We start from the raw sequence: 24,030 nt of genomic DNA, 5'->3' as shown, positions 1-24,030 counted from the left end.
TCACTTCTCCACAGCCTGAAATCTAAAACAGGAGGGCTGTGCTAACCCCATCTACTTTACTTAAAATAAAGCAGGAGAAAGTTATTAGTCGAGTAACATGTAGTGGTCTAACCAAGACAAGTGGCTTATTGAGATCACCTGCCAACAATGTCCTATTTTTTTCAACTTGCAAAGTTTTTATTCTCAGAATTCATCTTTGGTGTTCTTTCTTTAGAAATCTTTCTTTCCTCAGTAAGGATTTTTAGAAGACACACAGTTATAATGATAGATTTACTCCCAAAAGACCCTTGAGAACTTTATGTGCCTCCACTTAAACTACCTGGATGTTTTATGAAATAATAACATTATCTATTTTTGATGAAACTATTCATGGACTTCCCTGTTTATTTGTCTAAATAGACAAAATCTTTCTCAAAATTACTATTTTCTTCTTTACTTCTCTTAATTTAGAGGCTAGTGTAGAAATTCCAAATGCCTACTATGTATTTAAAAAAAGGGCGGAAAACATTTAAAGTATTTAAATTTGTCGATTTTTTTTAAAAGAAATACATAGAAGATTTCCATACTTGAATTTAAAAGAGAACTCAAGGGGAAAACAGTGACAAATATGTAAAAATAAATATGAATCTAGTAAAGTATTATCAATACATTTAATATAAAAAAGGCACCTTTAGAATGAGAAGGGTGAAAATCAGGGAGCTTTAAGGCAGGGGAATTCTGAATATCATTCACCCTAGAATGGCGATGACGTTGGAAAGCAACAAATCCACACATGCGCACTCCTGATGTGTTAGCTTACTCTTTGGTTTGCTATCCTCCTGTTTCTCTTCCAGACAGTCCCAGATTTGGTTTTTCTTCTGTCCACTCCATTTCTTCATGTTGGAAAGGATTTCACAATCTTTCTAAGAATCAGATGCAAGGCATAAAGTTGTCGAGGCATGAATCCACAAAACCTCACTCCGTTGACAGGCACCATGAAGTTCCAAATCTAATCATGACTAAGTGAGAGTAATCTCTTATCTCTGTGTGCTATCAAATTACGGAGCCTCTGGTAAGTCCTACTGAGTGTTTCTGTGTCCAAATGTCTCTACATTTGAAAATATCAGAAATAAGGTTTTATCAGAGCCTATCTGCTCCAAGTTCTCATTAGTTTTTTGAGGACGAAGAGATCTACTGGACAGATCCAGTAAGCCATATCTCCATTTTTTTTCTACAGAACAGTTTTTATTTTCACTTTTATTTTTCTATAGCACATTTGCCTTACTAATATCAATTCCCCTTCTTTCTTTGTCCTGTGAATAAGGCACTCTGGGAAAAGAGAATGACTTCTAAGTTTAAAGCTTACCTCTAATAACTATTAACATTAGGATGTTACTATCTATCTTCAAGCTGTGTTCTCCTAATTTAGACAGAGGTTGTATTGATTGTTTACAGATGATCACATCGTGCACAAGCTACTTAAGGGTAGAATCATTTATTTTCACTTCTGATTTGATAGGATACGGTCCATCATGGCAAAAGAGCCACAGAAGCAGAGGGCTCCATGACAGCAAGAGCACGGTGCTGTGACTTTTCACCTCCTCACATTTCCGTGGAACGAGAAGCAGAGAGAGCATATGAACCGGTTACATTATAAACCTTAAGATCTACTCACCCTCATTCTTTTAGCTGTGTCCTATCTGCTGAAGGATCCACAGCCTTCTCTCACAGGGACCAAATCTTCAACCACATGAGCCTATGGGGCACATTTTATAACCAAACCATGTGAACAGTCATAATACCAGTATTTTGGAGTTGTGGTAAGCATTAAAGCAGATAACTAAGATAATAATATTAACACAGTACATATCATGATCATATAATAACCACTCACCAGTTGTAGATATTATCATTTCTATAAGCCAAGATTGTTTACCATGGAAATGTAGCAATGCTAAAAAAACAAAGTAATGAATTAAGATAGCTAGCAGTAACTCGATTTTAAGATCTCCATTCTTAATATCCATATATGCAGAAACTATCACATGTCCTTGTAAGTTTCAACATGTTACTTATAATTGTCATTTTATGTAGTAGGATTCATAAAAATAGTGGACTAACCTATAACCTATTTTATATAAGTATTTACAAACTTGCCAGTTTCTAATATCATCTTTATCTTGAAGAGTATAAAAAGGAATCAAGCTTAAGGTTGGTGGTTTCTTATCAGTTTTAAACTAAAAAAAATCATTCATAAGAAACAAGGGAAGTAAGAGTCCTTTAGTTCTGAATTATGCACCTTGTGACGGTATTTTTAAGCCTTGTATAATTGCAATGTCCCATTAACCTTCCACAAGGGAACCTGGGCTATAGATTTATGGATCTTCCATGTACTGTAAAATAAGTCTAACCCTTGAAAACACCTGAAATCTTCACACTTAACTAAAAGACACACAGACAAAGCCACGTGAATATGGGGTAGCTATGTGGTAATATACCCTTCAACAGTAATAGAGTCTTCTTCCCTGAACACATCCTGTGGATTTGGCTCTGTAACACGGAGACCTTGTTTGATTGTTCCTTATTCTACTTGCCCCATTTGCTAATGTGTTGACTTACTCTGTCCTTACTACCATATCCACCACAGCCCTATCATACCGAAGGAGCCACATACAACAGACGTCAGTTAAATAATCTCACAATTTTAAAGGATTCATCTTCAATAAAGGGAAATAGTTAAAGAGAAAGTTTCATCACCTAGCAATAAAAAAAAAATAAAGAACATGAAGGGCACATCCTATGGAAACATGAAGACAAGTGGCCTGTACCCATCCTGGAGGTGGCCAAAGAAGGGTCTTTAAAGGATGTGATGTCCAATTAAATTGAATCTTACTATGGGAAGTGTAGATCCTAAGTAGGGTTCCATATGACTTTGGATACATGTGGGATTTGCTTCAGTTTCTGCATGAAGCTGCTGCTGGAATTAACACAAGTGCTTGTCTGTGCTCGATATTTGGAGAAGGTCACCTCCCTTTTATGTCACTGACTTTCCCTTTATTCTGTACCTGTGAGTGAGTGCATTTTTCTCTTCACCGAACCTGAACTGGAGCCCATCTGCGGTTTTGGTGTAACCGTACTTTCGAATACATTATTGGGACGTTTTCCCTACCACCCTCCCTCCTCTACCGTTATCCCTTCCAACTGGTCAAATACTAGGTAGAAGAGAAAGGTTAGAGGGAAAGGGGGAAGTCAATATCATTAGTCTACTTCCTGCTGACTAGGGGTGTTCAGTTCCTTGGAGGCAAGTTCAATCCTCACCATCAGGATACATCCGACCAGCCATCAGCAACCAGCAACATCAGCAAGAGCAGCAGCAGGGGGGCTGCAGCCCCTGCCTCTCTCAGGACTCTGGCATGTTTTACCTTCGAAGAGTCTCCAGAATTCCAAATGTCAACTATTTTCAGCTGACAAAATCATACCCCTGCCAGAGCATAAAACAAATCAAAGTTAGCCGCTATGGACAATCGGAAACAGCCCCATATCTATTTCCCACACCTGGGATAAGAAACAAAAACATAACAAAAACATCGCATAACATTTCTGTTTTAAAAGAAACCGAAAGTCCCACTATATTAGAACATCCATTTAATAATTCTCAAAGGACTGTCCTCATGTGGTCACAGCAGAAAGCCGAGAACATTCCAGAATATCGACAAGGAAGTGGACAGTAAGTCGAATGTACCATTCTTTCCAGATGCTCTGTGGTAGCCGGGCAGTTTCTAAGTCACCCATCCATAAATTGCTTCATTCAAAATATAGTCTACCCAATACTACATTTTTAAAGGTGTCCCTCTCTTAAAAGCCCTTTTTCTGAGAACGGTGTGTCCATTACAACAGAAATAATACTGCAATAGGAAGCAAGCGAAGTGAGAAAGCTGTCAGCAGTAAGAACGAGATGCCTCGTGGAGTCAAAAATAGGGGAAACTGGGAGACATACAACATAGGAAAATCATTGCTTAATGGTCACTTTCCTCTCCTGTCTTTGTAAATGGCAGCCTTAAGTTCTATTCAAATGGCGTGCGGGATTTCATGGCTGTCATCAATTTGCTATCACCGCCGCCTTTAAGTGATGTGATCACTGATCATTACAATTAGTGCCCATTAGTATAGAGTAAAATTAGAGTTTCAGTCATATAGAATTGCCCATTATGTCCATAAAATACACAAAGTTCATCACTTATGATTATCATTACCATAACGAATTCAAAGGGAATTATTAAGGACCTGTCACTTTATAATGTTGCCACATGTGAATATCAAAGATGACAGAGCAACTGTCAAAGCTCAATATTCTGGTGCGGGACACATTTTAAATGTAAAAGATGAAGAATTGGAGTAAAGATGTTTACTGCATAGAACTGTTGAGAGGACCCATAGAAAAGGAAAATGGTTGAAGATTAAAATTAGTAAGAATGTATTTGATAAAGCTGTGTTTTTAATAGGCACATGCCCCTGGGTTTTTGTTTCAATGTATAAGCCTTCAGAGTGGAAATGCACAGTTATAAAGGGCCAATGTGAGTGCAATTTTTACCCTGACATTTTAATTACAGTAGAAATTGGCCAATTGTAGTATTCGTGATGATAGCGATTGTTAACAATCAGAGCTAAATGAATGCATTTTAAACTGAAGTCTGAGACTTCAAAAGATATGTGCTGCTTGTAGAAAGCTCCACCCTCAATCTTAGATAGCACGGTGATCCTGAGCTTAGAATCTGCTAACATGAGAAGAGCAGAAAGATAGAAGGGACCTAAATCATCTGTAATTGTTCAGCTCTCTTCCCCCTCCTGCGCCGCCAAATGCAAATTATAAGATCAATCACTAAAAGTATGTGTAATATAAAAAAAGCCCACTCTGTGGACCTCAATAACTATTTGAACATTATTTATGTTGCCACGAAATGACACCAACTCAGTATATATTTCAGACTTTTGAATAAAGCACTCGCTCTTCAAAAATCATGAGCCTGGGTATAGCAGTAGTAAAAAATAGTTGCTGTCCTATTCCTTTGGCCATGTTATTTTCACAGCTCCCTGGGTCTCTTTCCTACCATTCCTGACACATGTAAAAGTACTGATACACTCCAGCAGTCCTCAACCTGTGGGCTGCAACCACTTACGGGGAATCACATGTCAGACAACCTGCATATCAGATATTTACACTACAACTCATAACGGTAGTGAAAGTACAGGTCTGAAGAGCAATGGATTACCTTTATGGTTGATGGTGGGGCAGGGCAGTCACCACCATATGAGGAACTGCATTAAAGCCCCCCAGAATTAGGAAGGTTGAGAATCACCACAACACTCATTCTCCATATACTGATTCTCAGTATACTCGCTTGGTATTTCAAGAAGGGTCACATGGTTATATTACTACGCCTTCCTTTGGTCACACTATTCATACCATATTTTATATTTTCTTTCATATTTGCTTTAGAATATATTTTATAACGTGGACAGATTTTAGACATTTATAGACATTTATGTTATTAAGTTACAGTTGTATTAATTAAATTATACCAAACAATTATGCTTTTGCTACTGATATTTTTCTCTCTTGCCTTTTTTCTTTTTATTTATTTTTCTCTCATACAATACCTTCCAACTGCAGTTCCACCTCCCTCCACTACTCCTAGTTCTCCCTCCTCTTTCCTTCTTCCCCAGAACCACTGATTCTCCATTTCCCTTCAGAAAAGAGCAGTCCTCCCAGGGTTATCAACTGAACATAGCATAAGAAGACACAATAACACTAGGCACAAACCCTCATATCGAGGCTGGATATGGCAACCCAGTAGGCTGAAAAGAGTCCCAAAGGCAGGAAAAAGAGTCAGGCATATCCTCACTTCCACTGTTAGGAGTCCCACAAAATATCCAGGTTAAACAATTATAATGTATCACAAAGAATGTAGTAAGGACCCATGAGGGCTCCACAATTACCACTACAGCCCTGCGAGCCACTGTGAGCCCTGCTTGGTTGAGTCTATCGTCCATATTCTATAATATCCCACAATCCCTCCTCTTCTTGGTTCTTGGGGATTCTCCAAGCTCTACCTAATACTTGCTCTCTCCAACTGCTGGAGGGACCCTCTCTGAGAATGATTGGGTTAGGCACCACTGTGTATAAGAATATCATTAAGAATCATTTCGTTTTGAACCCCATTCCCATATGTACAACAATGCCAAGCAACCAGAGCTTTCAGGGACTAAGCCACTACCTAAAGACTATACATGGACTGACCCTGGACTCTGACCTCATAGGTAAATGAATATCCTAGTAAGAGCACCAGTGGAAGGGGGAAGCCCTGGGTCCTGCTAAGACTGAACCCCCAGTGAACTAGATTGTTGGGGGAGGGTGGCAAGGGGGAGGATGGGAGGAGAACACCCATAAAGAAGGGAGGGGGAGGGGATGTTTGCCTGGAAACCGGGAAAGGAACACTGAAATGTATATAAGAAATACTCAAGTTAATAAAAAAAAAAAAATCATTTAGTTGACATTTTTCCCAGTTGTGTGTGATTCTACCCTTGACCTCTGGACTATCCACCCACCAGTTCCTGGCCATACAGCAGTGTCAGGCATTGGCATCCTCTCACGCCACAGTTTAAACAAGTCACTGGTTGGTCATTCCCCCAAGTTCTGAGCCACCATTGCGCCAGCAATCTTGCAAGACTCTAATTCCAGTATTTGAGAGGTAAAGACAGAAAGATTGGGAGTTTGAGATCATCCTCAGCTGTGTAATGAGTTCCAACATCGATGCTTTAAATACACTTTTACATTTATCTATTTGTAGATATTTAGTATTATGCGTTTATTTGCTCTAACTGAAATGCTTATAGCATTTAATACAATTTATATTTCTGACAGTATATAACAACATATTACCCTACTTAGAGTCTTGCCAAAAATTACTGAAAAGTGGCATTTTATTTTAATGTCTCAGTTTTGAAATCATGAGGATAGTTCATCATTTCTACCCACAGATATTAGCAATTTATGATCTTTATGTCTTTTTCGTTTTGAGCATTATTATCTATAGGAGTAATGAAATTTCTCTTTTTCTCTTCAACAGTTTTACCAGGACACTGTGTCTAAAATAATACAATTTTTTTGTCTAAAATGTGACTTCATTAGTCTTAGTATATTCACAATTCTATAATCATCACAATCTGATTGTATACTATTTTCTGTTTTTAAAAAAGATTATTTTTTTAAATTCTCTCTCTCTCTCTCTGTGTGTGTGTGTGTGTGTGTGTGTGTGTGTGTGTGTGTGTGTGTGCGCGCGCGCGCATATGAGTACAGGTGCCTGCAGAGGCTGACTATAGTAGGTAGACTGTTTTGGAAACAAACTGAGTCTTCTGTGCTCTTAACCTTTGACTCATCTCTCCTGTCACAAGCCATATATAAGTTCAATACCTGGCCCAAGAACCACATGCACTTAAGTAGTCATTACCCAATTGTTCCGTTACACCATCGCTAGCCATGATGCAAGTAAACATGGATCTACATTTGCATGGACAATTTTTCAAGTCCTAAATGGTTCTTCTACATGAAATCCTTTGGTGATATATATGTGTGATGTGATGTGATTTGATATCATGTGTGCATGTGTGCACATGTGTGTGTGTGTGTGTGTGTGTGTGTGTGTGTGTGTGTGTGTGTGCTGCACTGAAACTTAATTTCTTTCAGTTCTATCCCATTCTATGGGAGCCAATCAACTAATTTTCAAAACAATTCTAAATACTTTACATGAATACCAGAATTTTCCAAAAATTCCAAATTGTTCTTATGGCTTGTTGTTTTGGTCTTTTAATTTTAGCTACTGTGATGGTTATAAAGTAGGATGCCATTTCCCTGATGATTTATGGGGAACACCTTTCTACATGTCTCCTTTTCATTTGTGTATATAGAATAGATAAACGCCTATTCAAATGTGTTGTGTGTGTTTGAGTTATCTCACTTGTCTCCTTACTAGTGAGTTGTAAGTGCCCTTCACATATTCTGTCAAAACAAAAACAAACCCAAAGCAGCCTCCTTGCATGTTGTTTTTGAAACCACACAAGTGTTTTATTCAATTACTACTTCCCAATGCTTGTTTCGCTATGCATTTGGTGTAACTAACTGAACAATGATTGCTTAACCCAATACAAGGAGGAGTTATTTCTCTGCTGTCTTTAAATATTCTCATGGCATTTTTATATTTACATTTACCTCCCATTGAGTCATAAGCTTGTCAGTGAATAGCAACATTCAGTCATTAACAGGATTTTAGGGGAAACATATTCAATTACGTTCCACTACTTATGCTGGTTGGAAGTTTGTCATTGAGGCCCCTTTCTTTGACTGAGGCAGCTCCTTTCTTTGCCAAGTTTATTGAGGACCTTTAACATGAAAGCATATTGAATTTTGTGAAATTTTCCCCATCTATTGAGGTGATTGTATGGGATCTTAGTGTATGACTGTGAAACTAAAGCCATCTTGAGTCTTCGAAACATGGAGTTGTGACCAGTTACAGTATTTAATCTGTCAATGCAAACACTCACAAGAAGTACTAGTGTTTGGCTTCCTTTTATTACAATCTCTCTGCTTTTATTGTGTAGCGAATCCCAATGGCATAGAATAAACTGGGAATTGTCCCGTCCTACTCTAGGAGGAATGTGTGAGCGGAACATAAGAGCAGAGATGATGAGGAAAGGTAAAGACACTTGGGCTTTTGAGATTTTAATTTAATAGTTCATCTTCTTTGCCTATTATGTATCGTATTTGCCAATCAAAGTTTCCTTGAGTCAGCTTTGCAGCTATTAATATTTCTAGAACATTGCTGATTTTTACCAGTTTTTCTAATTTTGGGGCATAGAGCTGCCCAGCGTCCCCTTCTTCCCTTTCACTTCTGTAAATGAGAACCGCTTGTTTTTATGCTCCACATGTCTGAAATTCCCAGAGCGAGATCCCCTTTCCTCTCTCTTTATAACAACATTAAATCAATACTGCTAATTATACAGATTTTATTGAAGAGTTGTGGTGAACTCTATGCAATTTGAGTTCAGACATAAAATAACTTCGATTTGAATTTCAGATAGACTTCCTATAAATGATATGGATTGGGACATCTGATTTTAGAGACTGTGGCAATCACTTACCAGCTGTGTGGTGTTAATATTGATGCCGGTGAGCAGTTGCTCGGAGCGTGTTTGCTCCCACTGTGTCAGCGTTGAGCGTACCACTGCATATTGATTTGATTCTTTATCAACCACCGGGAGTTTTTCCTTTTGCTCTTTTTCTTTTTTGACTAGTTCCTGTTTTCCTTTAGATCTCTTCCTCGCTCCTAAAATCCTACTCCACCCCAAACTATGTTAAGTTTTCATATTTAACACTTTAACAAAAACAGATATGCCTTCTCTTTGACCTATAATTTGAGTTCTTTTTTTTTCTTCTAAGAAAATAAAGTATACGGTAGATATTGGCTTTCCATTTTCATTGTAATAGTCATCATTTCAGAACTCGTAGCTCCCATCTCTTTTGTTTCAGATTATTTTACCAAGTCATAATTTATAACTTTGACTCTCTTTTAAACATTTATTGTAAATCTTAACCTTTAAGTTAGCATTCACTTCCAGAAAAAAAAAGCTCTTCCTTTTCACATGCCCCCCCCATTTTCTTCCCTCTTTTTCCTGTGTTGCCTTTTGCTTTCTCTTGTTTCTCCCCTTTCCCTTTCCTTTTCTCTCTGTTTCCTTTGCCACAGTGAAGGCATATTTTTTAAGGATTTCTACCATTTATTTCCTCTTTAAATGGGGGAAGTACTCTATACAGTTTGCGCTATTAAGAAATTAATATATTCTCTTAGACTTCTTCAAATGAAAAATATCTTTAATCTCTCATTTTCCCCTTTGTTGAACTGAGTCTTTTGCATGTGACTAATATTAGACGTTGTCTTGGTTTTAATCAGAACTGTCTTCCATACTCTCCCATATTTGAACCGCTGGCTCCCAGTAGTTGTACTGTTTGGGGGAGCCTGTGGAATCTTTAGGAGGTGGAACTTCCGGAAAGAAATGCATCACTGTGGGTGGGTTTGGGGGATTTATAGCCTCATCCTTCTGCTCTGCCTATTTTTCTGCAGGTGAACTGTGATCTCTCTCTCGGCCTCCTGCTTCTGCTCTAATGCCCCCTCCCCCTCATTATGATCACTGAGCCTCCTGGAACTTTAAGCCGAAATACAGTCTTCTCTTATTTGGTTTGGGTCACGATAGGTTGTTGTAGCCACAAATACACATGATTAATACAAATATCTTTGGCTTATTAACTGTTTTCAAAGGGGAGCATATGCTACCTCAGCTCACCAATGGAGATGATCTGAGAAAATGAATCAGGGGAGTCGGTTTTTCTAATTTACATTAATTACTTTTTGAAAAAAAAGTAAACCTGCTGTCTTCTAATTTCTTCTAATGAATATATTTTCCAAGATTATTTCTAAGATGAATGGACTATGTTGGTCAAATGAAAAGATAATATCATGCAAACTTCTTCATTTTCTTAGCTTGTGTATATTTCTGCCCAGTGATCTCTTGCCATCAACTGGAGGTGTTTTGTGTGAATTCTCTTCTTCATGGTTTTGTTTATGTGTTTGCTTAGGTAGGAATGGTGGTGCATGGAAAAGTCTCCCCACTCATTTCCTCCCACTTTCTTCTCCTAGAGGTAGGACTATATCCCTCTAGGAATGCTAGGTTTTCTGCTTCTCCTGTACCACATCTCCTTATCAGTATGTAGACATGATCCCATCATGGCCTACAAAATGACAGTATTAGGTCCCTCAAGACTTCATACCTCACTGCAGAAAGAAATGTCCTTGAGGGCACAGTTCATGTTGTGGGAAATATATTTTTTGTCTTGGGAAATGGAATTTTTATTTGTGTGTGTGTGTGTGTGTGTGTGTGTGTGTGTGTGTGTGAGAGAGAGAGAGAGAGAGAGAGAGAGAGAGAGAGAGAAAAAATTACAGAAATAAGTAATCATTCTTTACAAGCACTCTCGAAAATAAGACTTTCTTATATAACAGTACACAGAAATAAAATCAGCCTTCACTTAGGTTGAATGTCAAGTAAAACTTAGTATTTGGTGTGTGGCGGGGTGCATTAATTTAAAATATTAAATTTTTATTCAGGTGCCATTTATGAAAAGAGTCTCTCTCTTTTCCGTGTGTGTGTGTGTGTGTGTGTGTGTGTGTGTGTGTGTGTGTGTGTGTGAAGATGACGCTAGGGAGTTGGAATATACACTGTCTTGTAACATGATTGTGATAAGAAGTCAAAGTTAGCACGTGCACAAACGCAAATCAGAAAAAGAGTTGCTCTGTAACTTGAGGAGTCCTCCATTTTAAGTCGTAATTAATATTCCAGTCTTGGCTTCCAATAGGTAGTATTCATTTCTTGATTTCTCAGCATTGTGGCCATTGCTACATTTCAGTTGGTTTCTCTTGGGGGAAGTCAGGCCTGCCTTCTTTGACCTTCTGTTTCGTTGTCAGCCAGTCCTCTTTATTCCGTATTCATCCATGACATTGTCTAGGAAGGGTCAGCAACCCTAGCCTTTGTCTGTTTGACCAGAGCCAGAGAGTTGGCAGATGAGAGAAAACAACCACAGCCCCTGCCACTGCCCTGGTCAGACGTTTACGGTTCATGCTTCCCTCTGCAAAGAATCCTCACCGCCCTGGTCAGGAGCTCACAGCTCAGACTTCCCTCCGTAAAGGATCATCAACATCAACATGTTGTCTCCACGGCCATAAATTTGCAATGTGATGAGACACAACCAGATGTTGCCAGACGTGAACTGACTCGCAAAGCAGCTCTCCCCTGTACTGCTCCTCTTTCCCGCTCACAGTAGCTGAGTGGCCATTTCTTTCTTCACACCCACGGGGAGCTTCGGTGGTTTGGATTGAAGTCTGTCATTTTCGGAAGCAATTTTATTTTTCAACCTGAGTACTGAAGTGCTCATTATTCCTCTTCCACGGAGACATTTTGTTCCTTATACTCCCTGTGTGGCCTAAGGGGGCGGGTGGGGGGGACGTTCATTTCTTGATTTATCTGTCTAGTAGTGGCAGATGTTATGATGCTGTAGTATGAGGAGTGAGGACAATAGGTTGTCCATTTCTAGTCCTTTACCTCACCTCTGCTTCTGGAGCTTGACTTTTACGTATGATTCCAATTATTTGGAATATGTTCAGAGTAGTCCAAAACCCTAGGACATATGCCATTTCAATAAATGCTCTTTGATTCCCTTTGGGTTCTTGCATATACTTTCTCTTTAAGTGATTTAGCTAAGTTCACATGGGATTAACAAATGATCTAGGCTCTGTTAATCTGCTACTCATCCCAGGCCCTGAGATGTGTTACATTTCCTTAGGAAACCACAAGCTGATTGGGTGGAAATAATATATTCATAAACATGTAATTTTAACCTCGGTGCTTTAGAAATAAATCCAGCTAAACTTAAAGCAAAATTTAATGGAAATAAAAACAGACTTCAATAGGCAAATAGGCAAAAGGAGATGGCTCGGTTTGTAAAGATTTTGCCATATAAGCATACAGTCTTGGATTCAGATCCACATTATTGCATAAAATATAATGGGAGACAAGTGAAGCAAATGTTTTGAGCTCCCGGGCCAGTCAGTTAAGACATACACAAACACATATGCACACACACACACACACACACACATACACACACACACACACATACATTGTGTATAATCTGTTATCACAAATAGTTCTTTTTCTGATTTCCATCTATTTCTTATAAAGCCAGAGTAAGTAAAACAGTCATTTAATCATATTGTTGTAATCATATATATAGATAGATATAGACATAGATAATATATACATATAGATATATATGGAGAGATACATAGATGTAGATAGATGATAGATAGATAAACAGATGATAGATAGAAATTAGATAAACAGATGATAGATAGAAATTATAAATAGATATAAAGATAGAGAGAGAGAGATGTATAGATATAAATACATGGTCCTTAAAGAGACCTCTGAATTGTCTACAAAAAAGACACCAAGAGTTTTCTATTTTACAATTTTGCCTAACTGTTTTCCTTCCCATCTGCTCTTAGTTTGAGGTAATTATTTCATTAGCTCATAATACCAAGCAACTGTGATTCCCATATGACCAGGAGAACCAGGAAAGGACAAAAACGAAGGCAGTGACTGTGTATTTGTGAAAGCAAGATACCTTCATTAACAGTAAGAGCTCCCCAAGATACTTCAGTATTTCAGGGGGAAAAAGTCTTAGGCTCTTATATTTCATTTTTCATTGTTATCATTAATGCATGATTTATTTCTATTTTAAAATTAAGATTTTTCTAAATTTTTACAGGTAAATTTGTATGCAAGTAAAGTGTTAAGTTTTAAGTTTTTTTATATTTTGAAATATTTCATTTAGATTTATTTTGTAATTTGAGATTTTATTACCTGAAATTAAATTACAATGTCCTAGTCTATTTCACTATTGAAATACTACCACTTTAGTTTTGTTTAGTGGCTACAACCTTGAATACCATTTAAGAAACGGAAACTTGAATCTAATGCATTAGACCACCACACCTCCCTAGCAAATGTATCTCTTTGAATCCTGGCCTTCCGTACATTAGGATCGACTAATCTGAAAGACTATTAAGTTCTCATGCTCATTCCTAAAGACTGGGGTTTAGGTCATTGAGGATTAGGTCCAGTCAGAGAAGAAACAAAAGTATGCTGAAGTCTCACACTACCCCAAAGACAGGACCAGAACCACCCTTTCTCCAATTCATTCTGTCTCTGTGTTCCCAAAGCACAAGGCAGAAGCAGTCTGTGGCTGACTCTCCATGATTTCCGTTGCCTCACCCAATAGCATGCACACGAAAGGTGTGTCATAAAACATTCCCTAAATGCTGAGTGGATAAATAACTGAATGACTGTCAGAAGGCTCCCTGGGTCTTCTTATTCTGTAATTTCATTGACGTTGTAAGGATACTCTTACGTGAATAAAAACAAGTACTGTGTGTCTGCTTTGTTATATGCTCCACATTGTCTCTGACCAGACGGGAACACCGCCACTGAATACTTTCTGACGAGCTCATAAAGTACCTGGTGGAGCTGATAATGCAGGGAGATGGTCTTAGTATGGAAGATGGTACTCAGGGAAAGGGCAGAGACTTCCGAACAAGTTGTGTCCCAGAAGGGAGGTTGTCACTGTTTCCATAATCAAACATAGAAGTGTAGGGAGATTCATCAGTTTGAACATCAAGAATTCAAAAAGGCAGCCACTCAAAGCTCTTGGGGACCAAGGCCTGTCTATTGTGACTGCTAATCCAAGTGAGTTTGGGTTAAAAGGGGTTAACAGCCCTCTGCTGTAACACATGATTGGTCTTTATGAGGTTGAAGCTCTTGTCTGTTTGAGGCCTACAGATGATGCTAAAGAGCCAATAATGACAGCAATTCAAAGCAATCTAATTATGCAAACGGGAGGCTAAACAATTTCATCATCCTTAAATTAGATTGTCCTAATGAGATAAAGACACCAATTAATCCTGAATTAATTTCAATAGCCTATTTCAGGCAAACACTTTAATATGCAAATGTAAATGAGAAACAAAGCCTACTGTAGAATGCCAGAGTTCAGAACCTCTCTCTTCACAGCTGCAGCGGGTGTAAATAGTGCCTAATGAGTTTGCATGGAAAGACACAACCAGTTGAAAATTTTAGACTTCATAAAGCACAGCCGGTGCCTCAGGTATACTGGATGTGTCTGGAGTGAGGCATGTGAGAAGGGGGAGTTTTTCAGGGGAACGTTGTGGGGAGGTAGCTACATATCTCCAGAGTCATGCTTACTTTTCTCCAATGGAAAACAGAACAGTTGTCTAGGTAAGTCTTCATCTGTCTGTCCGCACGCGTGCGTGCATGCATGTGTGTGTGCGTGTGTGTATGTGCATGCTTTCCATGTGTGTGCATGCCTGTGGATGTATGTGGCTTCATGCGTGTCTTTGCATGTTTGTATATGTAAGCATGTGGGATAAAGAGAAGCTGTTGAGTAGAAATGATGGGGCAATGACGTTAGTCAGGAGGGGACATTGAGAAGATCCTTTTTAATGAGTTGATGTTTAGAGCGCCAAGTTGCCATAACATGCATCTGGACAGAAGTCTCTTCTGTACATGAAGTTGATTTTTAATTAGTGACCACTTAATCATTTTCAATTAGCCATCCCTGACCCATTTGATATTTCTAAATAATTAATTTCCTAAATAAGACATGGGAACAGATTCAAAAATCTTAGTTGCTTATGCAGAATCCAAAGGTCTGTGATTTTAATGATGTCTGGCTGGAGAGTGCTTTGATGAGCTAATTCCTTTATAACAGAATTTTCTCATAGGCAATCAGCAGGATCATAGTCTCTCCTCCTGCTTAGGCGGGAAAGTGATCGCGGGTGTGAGGAATGAATTCAAAGTGAAATGAAGGGAACGGAACTCCCCTTGGGTATCCGTCTTAAACTACCTAGATCTTGAGTTAAGAGACTTAATGACCAATGACCAAATTCCTTGTCTTCATGGCACTATAAGCTAAGAGGTGAAAAATAACATTGATGGTAGGTTCAGCCCGAAATAACATATTACATTCCTGCCTCTAAGGCTCAGGAAATATGATGGAAAGATGGCAGGAAATATTTAAGATCAGCAAGTCAAGTGGAAGGGTTGTGAAATGCCATCTTCTAGATTCAATACATCTGTTATGATCAAGAATCTACATCTGTTAAATCAACCTTCCCAATATGTCATATTAACAATTAGTCATGGAAGGGGGAGGAGCTCACTGGGTCCCATCTTTTTTTTTTTTTTTTTTTACAGAACTGGTGGCTATTTGCAGACTCTGAGGAAAGATGAGTGCATACTACCGAGATGAGCTGTCACTGACGGATAGCTCCAGACCCATGGGCACATAGAATGACCTTATTGAACTCAATGGGATTACAAAACAAATAGTCATGAAAGGCTACAAAGGTTTGAAGGGGAAGAAGGGATAGGAAGGGCTGGGGGGAAGATGATAGACTAGATGTAAAGAGTTGTATTTTTACATTGGGTCCATATTGAAATTGTCTAAAAATGAAATTTATTTGGGAAAATAAGAAAATATAGGATGCCCATACAATGTTTGGGGCATATTCATGCTAAAAATATTAATGTTTGAAATAAGAAATTATTAGAGTTTCTTTAGCTGCTAAATCAAGCAATCCTAATAATGCCACGTAAATATTAAGTGCCCAAGAAATGTTTGTTAATGATATCAGGTTAATCTCGGTCATCAGGGAGTTGAAATACCATTTGCAAAATGGTTACAGAAGATACATTCAAGACAATCACTATGTTTTTGTGGACTGAACTACTTTTGGACCAAGGTCCTCTGAGGTAAATCAGATGGACTTTTAGCTGGATGTTTCCAAAACATGAGTTTCCCTGATGGGAATACCCACCTCCTCTCTCTATCTGCTCCAGGTAGATGCTGTCACATTGTTCCTGGAGAATTTAGAAGAGAACAAGGGAAACCAGATTTCTCCTTTACAATGTCTTGATGTCTAATGAAAAATTGGGGTCACAGATGTAAAACCACTACCAATGGGCAGAAGGATGGTCCACACAGATTCAGTGTTTCCTTCATTCTGGAGTCAGATGGGCGCATGGGGAAACTTTCCTATATCAAGGTAGAACTCAGAAAATTCTTAGGAGTGTAGTGTAGCTCAGAAATACAGTGCTTGGCCATCCTGCATGACAAGCTTCATTCAGTCAGAAGGACTGCTCCCCACCTCACAAAAAGATAGAAAGGGAGGAAGGAAGGAAGGAAGGAAGGAAGGAAGGAAGGAAGGAAGGAAGAAAGGAAGGAAGGACTGATTCAAAGATCCCCCTCCCTTATGAATTCTGAGTTTCAATTGTTTTATCTGCAAAATAGGGCCTTTTCATAATGTTATGAGTTAAAGTAGTAGTAACCATGTAACTGAAGAGCAGACCAGGAATTTGGTAATCTCTAGCAGAAGTGCCACTTAGTTACCAAGTGCTGGAGTCAACGATTTTAAAGACCCTCAAAGAGCATCAGAAAGAAAATGCTTCAATACCCTATGGCTTATTCTCCATGTCCTACAACCCAAGCATGTGGTGTCTTCAGCGACAGGAGTCTTATCATCAAGCTATGGTGGGTGACAAGCTCTGTTGCTTAGAGTGCTCTGTGGTCATCCTGATCAATAGGTCATAGAGAAGAATCCTCCATTGTCACTGAGATTTTTGTTTAGTTACCTATGGCTTTCTGTGTCTTGTGGGGCATCATTGCTCTGTGCAACCTCCCTGCAAACTCCTTTTGTAAATTATATTTTAAAAGGCTTATGCAATGCTAGGTCCCCATGGGGCTCTTTCCCACATCCATGGTGTTGGTTATATCTGTACTTTGTCCTACCTCCAAAATCCACCCAACTTAAACCTCTCTACTTTCATTGTTCACTGCTCCATTCCAGGGTCTCTCCTCCCAGAGTTCTTCTCCCATCTACCCTGTCCTCCTGTTCTCCCCTCCCTTATGGCCTTTTTCTCCTCTTCTCCCCTTTCCTGTGACAGCCTCTCCCTGTCTTTGTGACCTCTACTTGCATACCACATTAAACACAATACTCACAGAATTCCTACATATGAAAGAGAACAAGAAGTACTTATTTTCTTTTTAGTTTCAAGTTAACTCCTTCAGCATAATATTTTCCAGTTCCACGGTTACCTAGATAAAAAATTTAATTCCAGTTTTATATTTAATTTCTATTTTATTTCTATTTTTAATTAATTAATCGTTTTAATTATTTATGTCCCAAATGTTGCCCCTTTCTGGTCCCTACTCCAAGGGTTTTTTCCCCCCATCCACCCTCTCCTTTGCCTTTTCTTTGTAACTGAATGAAATCCCTCTGCATTTATATAACACAATTTTATCAGCCATTCATCAGCTGACGGCGGCTATTTTCATTTCCTGGAAATTTTGAAGAGTGTAGCAATAAACATGTGAATGTATCTGTACAATAGAATACAGAATCTTTTGGGTGCGTGCCAGGAATGGTTAAGCTTGGTCACTCTGCAGGTCTTTGTTTAGCCTTTTGAGGATTCTCCATAGTGCCTTCCAGGTCTATGTCTTCAACTGTTTCCTTACTTTTTTGTGCTAGAAATTTCAGAGTCTTGGGTCAACCTTTGGAGACCTTGACCAGTTCGGAATTGATTCTTCAGCAGGATAACACTAAGGATCAAGTTTCACTTTACTATATGTAGAGACACAAATTTCCCAGCACCATTTGTTGATATTTTATGGTTTACTCCGATGTGTATTTTGGGTGCCTTTTCAAAAACCAGGTGGCTATAACTGCGTGGAGTTACATCTCCTTTTATCCTGATTTATATGTCGGTTTTTGTGCCAGAGTCATGCTGGTTTTATTGCCATGGCTCTGTAGTGTACCTCGAGATCAGGTGTGCCTCCACCAGTACTTTTATTGTCCAGAGTTCCCTTTTAGAAATAAAATCTGGGATCCTTTGTACTACTATTGAAATTTGACAATCGATGTTCCAATTTCTGTGAAAATTGCATTGGAATTATGACTGAGAATGCATTGCCTATGCAGATTGTTTTAGTTTGATTTGGTTTCAAGGATGGCCATTTCCACAGCATTAGTCCTACCAATCCATGAGTATAGGAGACCTTTCTATCTTCTAGAGTCTTCTCCAGTTTTTTCTTCAGTGTTCAAATATTTTCAATGTATAGGTGTTTTACTTCCTCAGTTAGGATTGTTCCAAGTATTTTTATGGTAGTTTTCATTTTTGGCTATTTTAATTAGGATTATTTCCTGATTTTTTTCTTTAGTATATTTGTTCTTGGTATACAAGAAGGCTAACAATTGGAGTTTGTTCCCATTCGTACTCTACTAACTTTGGGAATTTTGCTGAAAATGTGATCTCTAGGAGTTTCCTGATGATATCCTTTGGGGTAGCCTGTCTATAGAATCATATTTTCTGCAGATGGAAACATATTGTTTATAGCTTCAATGTTAGCACGAATGTAGGAGCATTCGCTTTTTGGTTAAAGTCAAGGCTTTCTCCATAGGAGGGAATTCATACCTGGCTTGACAACCTGGTTAAGAGATGATGGCTGGAAATATAGGTCCTAGTGGGGAGCTTAATAGTAGTGTTTTGCTAAAGGGACATGTGGCCAAAGTGTCTTCTAAGTACTCATGTTCCAGTCCATAGATTATCAAAGAAGCGCAGTATTGTACTGGGCAGCACTTAAGGGACAGAGGCATCCTCAGCCTGAAATGGTATTTCTATATCACTCCTTCCAATGCTTCATCATGGAAGAGAGTGGATATTATGAAAGAATTGGAGGAAAAGGAGGTATGCTCTAAAAAAGACACATCCTGGAACTGATATAGCTGTTGAAATCATGAGTTCAGTGTAACTGTGGTTATCCACACAAGTCTTGCATAAAAAAAAATGGACCAGTCGATATTTCACTGTAGAGAGAGAAGACCTTTAGAGAGGGCCTGTGCATAGTTAATCGTAGCTAGGGAAAGGATTGTCAGTGTCTCCAATGATAGAGACATTAAACTGATCATGTTCCAGGAAATAAATTCTTAGCCAACTCATAAACAATAGTAATAAATTCAGTGGAACATACACACACACACACACACACACACACACACACACACACACACACACACACACACACACAACATGAAAGTGGGGGTGGACATGTTAAGAAGTGGGTATTCACTATATACTTGGGTAAAAATGTCAAGGAATAAAAATAAGTTTTAAAGACAAACATCGTCCATGGAAAGACAATGCTGTTACAAAGTTAATTTCTGAGTTGTCACATAAACCCAGAGAGGGGGAAAATACCTAGGAAGAGAGGCTTTTTCTTTGTATCTTCTTTCTCCCCATTGGTTTCTTAGATTAAACACTTGGTGAAGCTTGAGGTGTGGTTGTGTGTTAAGGCAGAACTCTAACTACAGGTCGACATTTCAGTTTCTTAATAAATAAATTTGCTCTGTTAGACCACAGAGAACAAACACATCAGCTCGCCACCTGATAAGTTGCTGGAGGCATAACGCTAAGTGTAACAAAGACCTTCATTTTAGTAAGCTAGTTCATCACACTCTGAAGCCCCTTTGGCTGTGAAGGCTATTAAAACTAGTGTCATATTAGGTAGCCAAAGTAAATAAATGATATAAAGATAGATAGATAGATAGATAGATAGATAGATAGATAGATAGATAGATAGATAGATAGATAGATAGATAGATAGATGATAGATAAGGAAAAATAGTTTGTAAAATTAAAATTTTTAACCTCTGGAATACTAGGATTTTCTTATCCTATGCTTTCCCCCAACCTCGTGTGTGTGTGTGTGTGTGTGTGTGTGTGTGTGTGTGTGTGTGTGTGTACATGTGAACATCTGCATGTGTTGTAGTTCATGAGTGGAATTAGTTTGTGAGAGTTTGTTCTTCCCTTCTACCATTTGAGTTTCTGGGATCCAATCCATGTTGTCAGGCTTTGAGGCAAGCACCTTTCCTTGTCCAGTCATCTCCTAGGGATGGAACTTAATGTTATTACTCCGAAGGGCATCAAACCATAATGTTGTTCCTCGTGTCCTGCGCACCTTCCCCTTTTGGATACCAGGCTTTCTAAAGCTTTAATGGGCCGTCAGTCATATTTTAAGCACCACTGTGAAATGCTATTTGCAGATCACTGGTGTGAGATAAAGTGGGCCAGAGTGATGATAACGGATCAGCACATCCTGGCCAGCAGACCCGCTAGACTGCTGTTTGATAAGCCTAATAAAACAGTGAAGCTTCTTGATATCTCTGCTTTACTAGATTGGAACAGCCTGCGGTCGTCTGTCCTCTGGAACTAAAGCCAAAGCTAAGGGACAATGAAGCCCCCGCTTAGGAAAGCCAGCTGTCTCAGCAGCAAAGGTAGCTCCGGGCACTTACTTGAAAGGTAACTAATTCATTATTCTCTGGTATTTATTCTGAAGATAAGAACGGCCTCTTGATAAATGTTCCATGTTCATGGGAGCAATTTGTGGCTTTGAGTCCTCTTTGAACTCCTCATGTGTTGGTCTTGGCAGGATATTATAGAAGGCGATGAGCATGGGTAAGTAAGTATCCAGGCCACATTAAACATACACCATGTTAATGATAGTTGGAAATATCACATGAGAGTTTCTCGGCTAACATAAAATTGCTTTTTCTTCTATATAGTCATGTTAATGTTATATATTCAAATTCAATTAGATTAACTTAGGACCCTAGAAATAATAAGTGTATAGTAATTTATTTACTAATGTATTTATCTACCCAGACAAGTATTATTCAAAGATTAAAAGAGCGTAAATCTAATATTTTATAATGCCAAAGAAATATTTTACTTCTATAACATTCAAACTTGTTCCCTTTTTGTGCATGATACTAAACACCACCACAGTACAGTCAGTCCCCCAGGCCCAAACTCAAGTTGTAATCTTTGATTATTAGAATCCCATAACAACACCCTTGAATCCTGTCTCTTCCACTTCCAAGTCACCAACCTCAATGGTTTGAATGAAAACTGCCATTCACAGGATTGTGTATTTGAACATTTGGTCCCCGATAGGTTGGGAGTTTATGGGACCTTTACAAGGCAGATCCTTACTGGAAGAAGCGCATCACTGGGGATAGGGTTTAAGGCTTCATAGCCTCACACCACTTCCTGATGGGTCTCTCTGCTTCCTGTTTGTGGATGAAAATGTGATCAGCCAGCTTCCTGTCCTTGCTACCATACCTTGCCTTTCCTGATAAGATGGACTTTATTCCTCTGGAACCATAAACCATGGTAAACATGGCTTGCTTAGGTTGCTTTCAGGCATGGTATTTTATAGCAGCAACAGAAAAGGAAACTAAAATACTACCTGTAAGTTACTTGTGTAAATGGATAAACTTTAGAATTATCAATGAACCATACCTTCATTTTTGTCATGCTTTATCCTCCCTGGATTTGAGAGAGAACCTCCTTATTTAATCCTGTGTCCTGCCCTTTGTATATTTGCATTTTTAATACAGGAGCCAAAGCAATCCACTTAAAAAATATTGAGCAAGAAATACTTAAAATTTGCAAAGAGGATGGGAGAAGTTGTTTTGGCTACTGTTGTAGTTAAGAAAAACAATACCACTGTGTTTTGTTTACATTACTGGAGAATTTAAATGAACAGGGGAGTAAACATTGTCCACCTGCTGGAATTGCTTTAAAATCAGAACTTCATGGTTGGCAAAATGTATAAATATGTGTACGTTTCTGCTGTTCAATCCTCATAATCTGAGTTTGATCCCAGAACACACAGAAAGGCTAAAGGAAAGAACTGACTCTCCAAAGTTGTCCCATGATCCGCACACACACTGTTACACACATGCACACCCACACCATGTACATGCACATAAACAATAATTAATACAAGGTAAGATAAAAAAATGTAAATAACCGTATTATAAAAATTTGCTGATCATACAATATATAATCCTAAAATGTGTTTTCCAAAATAACCTGTTCTGCCAGTCTCATTGTCCTAACATAAATGCACAAATGTCTCCTTTGTTATTCATTAACTGTGTTTTTACTTTTTAAAAGAATAGTTCTTTTAGTCATTGTAATGGCAAATATTCATTGTCACCATAACTAAACATTTAGCATTTCAAGGGGATTTAACTGAGACTTAAGAACTGCTTCACATGTAGGCTCTATCATTCTATGGGTTTATGGGAAGAGACTAAATAAAAGGGGAAGGGAAAAGAAAGCCAGATAAATGTGTTTTTCATTGTCTACTTCCCATGGAGAGGTAGAAAGTCTCAGACGTTCTAATCACCTCGAACTCTGCCACGCCTTTCTGATAAACAGACGACTATCCTTTCTTAAACCTCAGCCAAAATTAATTATTCCCTCAAATTGTTTATATCAAATATTTTGTAGTAGCAATCAGAGAAATAACTAACATAGCTATGTTTGTACACGTGTCACCAATGTTTCTTTTTTCACTAAGAAACAAGTTCAAAATAGAAATAATTTAATCTGGGGTGTTACCGAGTCACTGTCTTTAACAGCTATTCTGGTGACATATTAAATAGTTAATATTTATACACTTTGGGGATGGTAGGAAAAACAGGTTGGACCTAAGGGAATGGGAAATTCACTGATCTCTGTGGTGTGTTTAACTTCATGAATAATTTTATCATCAATATGAAAAAGATTAAATAGAGGCAGGAGAGAATAGAACAGAACAGTGGAGGAAGTAAAGGGAAGGTTCAGTGTCGTATTATATAATGTGAGTTAAACGTAAACAGCATATTTTCCCACGTTTTGTTGTCTCAATGTCAGTTGTTTCAAAAGGAAAAGAAACAAAGAAGCAAGAAGAAGAGGCAAGAAGAGAATTGAAAAGATAAAATAGGCCAAGACCCTCCAAGGACCCTACTAATGAATGCTTGGTGGCAATACTTAAGAGTTTCATAACAATTCAGACAGGCTTTCTTATTCCTCTTGTTTTGTAGATTATTAAACAACAAGCGAATCGAGATATTAGGTATCTTGTCCAAGGTCACAAAGCCACAGCAGATGGTTGAGCCGCAGCACCCTCCATCTTGACCCCACTCCCATATGGTCTCACTCTGCAGAAGACTGACAGAGAATGCAGCAAAACGGAATGCGTGTGCTAAGAGGATGAGCCGAGCTTAGAAAATGTTGGAGTAATAACCAAAGAGCCACCATCCTAAAGCTAAGCAAAAATACTTTAATCCACTCAGTTTATAATTTCTTGTGTATCATATTGCATATTCGTGAATATTTTCATTTTGACATAGTTTCAAACTTAAATATATCAAATTCAAAGGACAACACAATAAACTTCTGTAGACTCTCCAAAGAGATTCAACA

Source organism: Rattus rattus, chromosome 10 (assembly GCF_011064425.1).
Source record: "Rattus rattus isolate New Zealand chromosome 10, Rrattus_CSIRO_v1, whole genome shotgun sequence".
NCBI lineage: Eukaryota > Metazoa > Chordata > Mammalia > Rodentia > Muridae > Rattus > Rattus rattus.
The sequence above is the reverse complement of the archived record's forward strand: the minus strand, read 5'-3'. Positions refer to the sequence as shown.